This window comes from Salvia hispanica, unplaced genomic scaffold (assembly GCF_029641045.1).
Source record: "Salvia hispanica isolate PSC_SH4W2 unplaced genomic scaffold, Shi_PSC_v1 Unplaced_Contig_0004, whole genome shotgun sequence".
Classification (NCBI taxonomy): Eukaryota; Viridiplantae; Streptophyta; class Magnoliopsida; order Lamiales; family Lamiaceae; genus Salvia; species Salvia hispanica.
The window spans coordinates 113,243-120,050 of NW_028292643.1; the positions used below are offsets into that span (position 1 = coordinate 113,243).

The following is a 6,808-nucleotide window of genomic DNA, read 5'->3' on the forward strand; positions in this document are numbered from 1 at the left end:
TAAAAAGAGTCCGGAAACCACCCTCCGTTTAGGCCCAAAATTTTTCAACAACGCACTTGTCGAAAAATTTTCTGGCTATCCTATTTTTAGGTGTTTCTAAGCATTTTGAGACAGTCGCCGTTATAGAAAGTATTTTTGACCCGTTTCCAGTTTTTGGGTCCGGGCAGTCGAAAAAAAAATTTGTCAACAAAAAATTTCGTGCCCATCCTGTCAGTTTGACCTGGGAAGAGTTTTGAGACACTCGCCATTATAGTGATTTTTCGCAAAAAAAAACAGCGCAAAAAGAAGCAGCGCAACAAAAAAGAGCAAAAATAAAATCCAGAGTGTGTTTTTCCCTTGTTTACGTGCCGCGCCATGATTTTGTTGGTGTTCTAGGCTCGCGTCTCTAGCACAGTCTAGCCTAGGACCAGCACGGTACCGTCGTTGAGCGTTTATTCAACTTTGCATCTCTGAATTGATTATTGTTGACCCTTTTTGCTACCATATTATAAGCCTTCCCAGCTCCACATACATCTACGTCGTGCGTTTGACTCTCCCTGGTAATCGCTCTATCCAAGCTTTGAGAGTTTTTGACGACAACGGTTGCCGATCACCGCCTGCTGCTGGGTAAGAACTGGTAAGAATTTGAGATTTGCTTGACGGATTTGTGACACCCACCACCACTTCTTAGTAGTTTGTAGGATCATATTCTTGTGTGTTCCTATTTGCTGCTAACCATGGTAGGATCACAAGCCGATGAGACTGATTGGGAGAACCTGACGAACAAACAACTACATGATAAATTTCAGCAAATGATGAGTGGACAGGTGCAAGATGTGCTAAACAGATTTGAAGAGGCCATGGAGAAGATAGATGGCATGGAGAAGACGTTCGAAACAAAGCTCGATAACAAGTTTAATGAATTGCTCGCGCGTCTTCCACCACCACCACCCGCTGCACCTAATGCACCTCTCCAACAACAACAACAACGCATCCTTCCGAATCAGTATGGACGAGCGAAGCGTGTTCCTATTGAGGATGGCCAAACTTCTGGTGCTGTTGTTCATGTTGTTGATGCTTCTTTGGCTCCTGCTATTGCTGCTGCTGGTACCCAGGAGGATGATGAGTATGCAGGCGATTATGAGGATGAGGTTGATCAAAATCAGCACTACATGCAGCCACCTACACCACCACCAGCAGGTCGACCTCAGGTATATATTCGTAATGGTAGGCCTGCACCTCCACCTCAGGTACGAGATGATGTCCATATTCCTAATCTGGAATTGAATATTCCACCATTTGAGGGTAGATATGTTCCTGATATATATCTTACTTGGGAGTTAGAAACTGAACAACGCTTTACATGTTTACAATATCCCAAGGAGAGACGGGTTGCTGCTGCTGTTTGTGCTTTCACTAGTTTTGCATGTGTATGGTGGTCCGAACATTGTAGATTATATCCTATTCCAACTACTTGGGCTGCTTTGAAAACTGCTATGCATACTCGTTGGGTTCCACCATATTATCAACGTGAATTGCTTCAAAAATTACAGCGCTTAAGACAAGGAAAAAATTCTGTAGAAGAATACTATCAGGAATTACAAACTGGCATGATTAGATGTGGTATTGTTGAGGAGAATGAAGCTATGCTTGCACCTTTTCTGGGTGGATTAAATAGAGAGATTCAGACCATTCTAGACTATAAGGAGTATACTAATATCACTCGTTTATTCCATCTTGCTTGTAAAGCTGAACGTGAAGTGCAGGATCGACAAGCATTGGCGCGAACTAACTTTTCTGCAGGCCGACCTTCATCATGGACACCGCGTGCATCTTCTACTTCAACTGCACCAGCACCTCAATCAGGTGCCTCCTCTAGTCGTGATACAAGAAAACAGGCACAACCACCATTATCTGCCAAGAGCGCACCTGCTGGGCCTGCACAGAGTTCTTCTTCTTCCATGGCATCAACAGGGCACACAAGTGATATTATTTGTCGTCGTTGTAAGGGAGGAGGTCATTATGCGAGAGAATGCAAATCTCCGCGTGTGATGATTGCTACCGCGGATGGTGGATATGAGTCCGCTAGTGACTATGATGAGGAGACTTTGGCTCTTATTACACGTGAAGAACATGGTGGAGATGATTCTGATCATGAGACGCAATACATGGCTCCTAAAGACGCTGACAGGTATGAATGTTTAGTTGCTCAACGTGTTTTGAGTGTGCAGGTCACACGGGCTGAGCAAAATCAGAGGCACAATTTGTTCCATACCAAGGGAGTTGTGAAAGAACGTTCTGTGCGCGTCATCATAGACGGAGGGAGCTGCAACAACTTGGCTAGCATGGAGATGGTGGAGAAGCTTTCTCTCACCACAAGACCACATCCACATCCTTACTACATCCAATGGTTCAACAACAGCGGCAAGGTTAAGGTAACACGTACTGTTCGTGTGCATTTTAGTATCTCTACATATGCTGATTATGTTGATTGTGATGTGGTACCTATGCAAGCATGTTCCTTATTACTTGGTAGACCATGGCAATTTGATAAAAATTCTGTACACCATGGTAGAAACAATCACTATACTCTTGTCCATAAGGATAAAAATATTACTTTGCTTCCTATGACTCCTGATTCCATTTTGAAAGATGATATTAATAGAGCTAATAAAGCACAACAGGAGAAGAATAAGAGTGAAAATCAGATTGTGGCAAAAGAATTTGAGCAACAAATGAAGCCTAATAATAAGCCATCTAGTGTTGCTTCTGAAATTAAATTGAAAAGTGCATGTTTATTTGCCACCAAATCTGATATTGATGAGCTAGATTTCAGCAAATCTGTTTGCTATGCTTTTGTGTGCAAAGAGGCATTATTTTCATTCGAGGACGTGCCTTCCTCTTTGCCTCCTGCTGTCACTAACATTTTGCAGGAGTTCGCTGACGTTTTTCCACAAGACGTGCCACCGGGATTACCGCCTATTCGAGGGATTGAGCATCAGATTGACTTAATTCCCGGTGCTTCACTGCCAAACCGTGCACCATACCGTACCAATCCAGAGGAGACGAAGGAGATTATGCGTCAAGTACAAGAGCTTCTCGACAAAGGTTATATACGCGAATCCCTTAGTCCTTGTGCTGTTCCTATTATTCTAGTGCCGAACAAGGATGGTACATCACGTATGTGTGTTGATTGTAGAGGCATTAATAATATTACTATTCGTTATCGTCATCCTATTCCTAGGCTAGATGATATGCTTGATGAATTGAGTGGCTCTACAATATTCTCAAAGTTGATTTGCGTAGTGGCTACCATCAAATTCGTATGAAATTGGGAGATGAATGGAAAACAGCATTTAAAACTAAGTTTGGATTATATGAGTGGTTAGTCATGCCTTTTGGGTTAACTAATGCACCTAGTACTTTCATGAGATTAATGAACGAAGTTTTACGTGCTTTCATTGGACGATTTGTGGTAGTCTATTTTGATGATATACTGATTTATAGCAGATCTTTGGAAGAACATTTGGAACATTTACGTGCTGTTTTTATTGCTCTACGTGATGCACGTTTGTTTGGTAACCTTGGGAAGTGCACCTTTTGCACCGACCGAGTATCTTTTCTTGGCTATGTTGTTACTCCACAGGGAATTGAAGTTGACAAAGCCAAGATTGAAGCTATTGAGAGTTGGCCGCAGCCCAAAACGGTCACACAGGTGAGGAGTTTTCTTGGCCTCGCTGGATTCTATAGGCGTTTTGTGAGAGATTTCAGCACCATTGCTGCACCTCTCAACGAGCTTACAAAGAAGGATGTGCCTTTTCTTTGGGGTACCGCACAGGAAGAAGCCTTCACGGTATTGAAAGATAAGTTGACACATGCTCCTTTACTCCAACTTCTTGATTTTAATAAGACTTTTGAGCTTGAATGTGATGCTAGTGGAATTGGATTAGGAGGTGTGTTATTACAAGATGGCAAACCTGTTGCTTACTTTTCTGAAAAATTGAGTGGGCCTAGTCTGAATTATTCTACTTATGATAAAGAATTATATGCTCTTGTTCGGACTTTAGAAACATGGCAACATTATTTATGGCCCAAAGAATTTGTTATACATTCTGATCATGAATCTTTGAAACATATTAAAAGTCAAGCTAAACTGAATCGTAGACATGCTAAATGGGTTGAATTCATTGAGACTTTCCCTTATGTCATTAAACACAAGAAGGGAAAAGAAAATGTTATTGCTGATGCATTGTCTCGTCGCTATACTATGCTTTCACAACTTGACTTCAAAATATTTGGTTTGGAGACCATCAAAGATCAATATGTGCATGATGCTGATTTTAAAGATGTAATGCAAAATTGTAAAGAAGGAAGAATGTGGAACAAGTTTGTCGTTAACGATGGATTTGTGTTTCGTGCTAACAAGCTATGCATTCCAGCTAGCTCCGTTCGTCTTTTGTTGTTGCAGGAGGCGCATGGAGGAGGATTAATGGGACACTTTGGCGTGAAGAAGACGGAGGACGTACTTGCTACACATTTCTTTTGGCCAAAGATGAGACGGGATGTTGAGCGTTTTATTGCTCGCTGCACTACATGTCAAAAGGCTAAGTCACGACTCAATCCTCATGGTTTATATATGCCTTTGCCTGTACCTAGTGTTCCTTGGGAGGATATATCTATGGACTTTGTTTTAGGTTTACCTCGAACAAAGAAGGGGAGGGATAGCATATTTGTTGTCGTGGATAGATTCTCGAAAATGGCACACTTTATACCATGTCATAAAAGCGATGATGCTGTTAATATTGCTGATTTGTTTTTTCGTGAAATTATTCGCTTGCACGGTGTGCCAAATACTATTGTTTCAGATCGTGATACTAAATTTCTTAGCCACTTTTGGAGATGTTTATGGGCTAAGTTGGGAACTAAACTGCTTTTTAGTACTACTTGTCACCCCCAAACTGATGGCCAAACTGAAGTAGTCAATAGAACATTGTCTACTATGCTTAGGGCTGTTTTGAAGAGTAATAAGAAAATGTGGGAGGAATGCTTGCCTCATATTGAATTTTCTTATAATCGTTCATTGCATTCTACTACTAAGATGTGCCCTTTTGAAGTTGTGTATGGTTTCCTACCTCGTGCACCTATTGATTTGTTGCCTCTTCCATCTTCAGAGAAGGTTAATTTCGATGCTAAACAACGTGCTGAATTGATTTTAAAAATGCATGAGTTAACTAAGGAAAACATTGAGCGTATGAATGCCAAATATAAACTTGCTGGAGATAAGGGTAGAAAACATGTTGTGTTTGCACCTGGAGATCTTGTTTGGTTACATTTGCGTAAGGATAGATTTCCTGATTTGCGCAAATCAAAGCTCATGCCACGGGCTGATGGTCCCTTTAAGGTGTTAGAGAAAATAAATGATAATGCATATAAACTTGAGCTGCCTGCAGATTTTGGGGTTAGTCCCACTTTTAACATTGCAGATTTGAAGCCTTATTTGGGTGAGGAAGATGAACTTTCGTCGAGGACGACTTCATTTCAAGAAGGGGAGGATGATTAGGACATCAATACCATTGTTACACCCACAACCCCTGCTGCTAGACATACTGGACCAATTACTAGAGCTCGTGCACGCCAACTAAATTACCAGGTACTTTCGTTTCTTGGTAATGATTCTAATGTTCATGAGAATATGATGCTGCCTAAATTGGATACATTTGTTTTGCTTACAAATGAAGGGCCTAGCTTGGAGAAGGATGAACATTGGAGCAAGAACAAGCATGGAGATGATGGCATGCGCAAGGGGAACAAGAACAGAGTTACAAGTGATGATTTCAGGTCTTTGAAGCCACCATAACGAGTGCATGAAGCCTTGGAGGAAATATACAAGATGCCACTTCATAAATTTCGTCCCGAGGCTATTTTAGGTGCTGCGTCACCTTATTATTGGGCCAGGCCCATGTAATTTCGAAATACATAAGTATAGGCTATTTTTAGAGTCCGTATGTGTGGGGAAACAAGAGATAGGGTTGATTTCGGACCCCTCCACCAAGGGCCACGAAATTCCCCCCTCTTCCTCCATATATACAGCCCTTAGGGCATCGTTTAGACTGAGGGTTTTGTTTAGATTAAAAGTTCGCCATAGCTGCAACTTCGCGTACTTCGTTTGTGTTCAACGACCAGACAAAGGCGTCACAGAACCCCACCTTGATCAATAAAGCTTTCATCTTATATTCGCAATATCCAGATTGCAATCTTAGTTTCTTGCTTGTTCTTCGTTTGCTCGCAGGAAACAGACCCTCGTGGTCAGGTTGATCGTGCTCCGGCGTGGTCAATAACCTCTCGGAGTTGGTTTAGCGATTGCTAAGGCGCGACGTCCTCGCACGTTCGTAGTCGGATCGTCAAAGTCGACTTCCACCAAAGCGAAATCCACCATCTCATCGAAAGACGGGACACCTTTGCCTCTATCACCCTTGCTCCTATATATGTAGATCCATCTAGTAGCTTTTCCTTGGGGTTTGTTTAATTAAAAGTTAGCCATTGCAACTTCGTGTACTTCGTTTGTGTCCAACGACCAGACTAAGCTGCTTCTGGATCCCCACCCTTATCAATACTTCATATATATTTGCGATATTCAGATTGCTTTATCATATTCTTGCTCGTTCTTCGATTGCTTGCAGGAATAGACCTTCGTGGTCAGGCTGACCGTGCTTCCAGCATCTTCAGTAACCTCAGGAGATTGGTTTAGCGGTTGCTAAGGCGCAACGTCGTGCACGTTTGTAGTCGGATCGTCAAAGTCGTCTCCACCAAATCGATAGTTATCATCTCA

General features: G+C 42.0%; 1 pseudogene; it reads left to right on the forward strand.

Moving 5' to 3' along the window:
• Positions 1-716: 716 nt before the first annotated feature.
• LOC148922886 (uncharacterized) lies at positions 717-5,539 on the forward strand (annotated as a pseudogene).
• Positions 5,540-6,808: the final 1,269 nt, after the last annotated feature.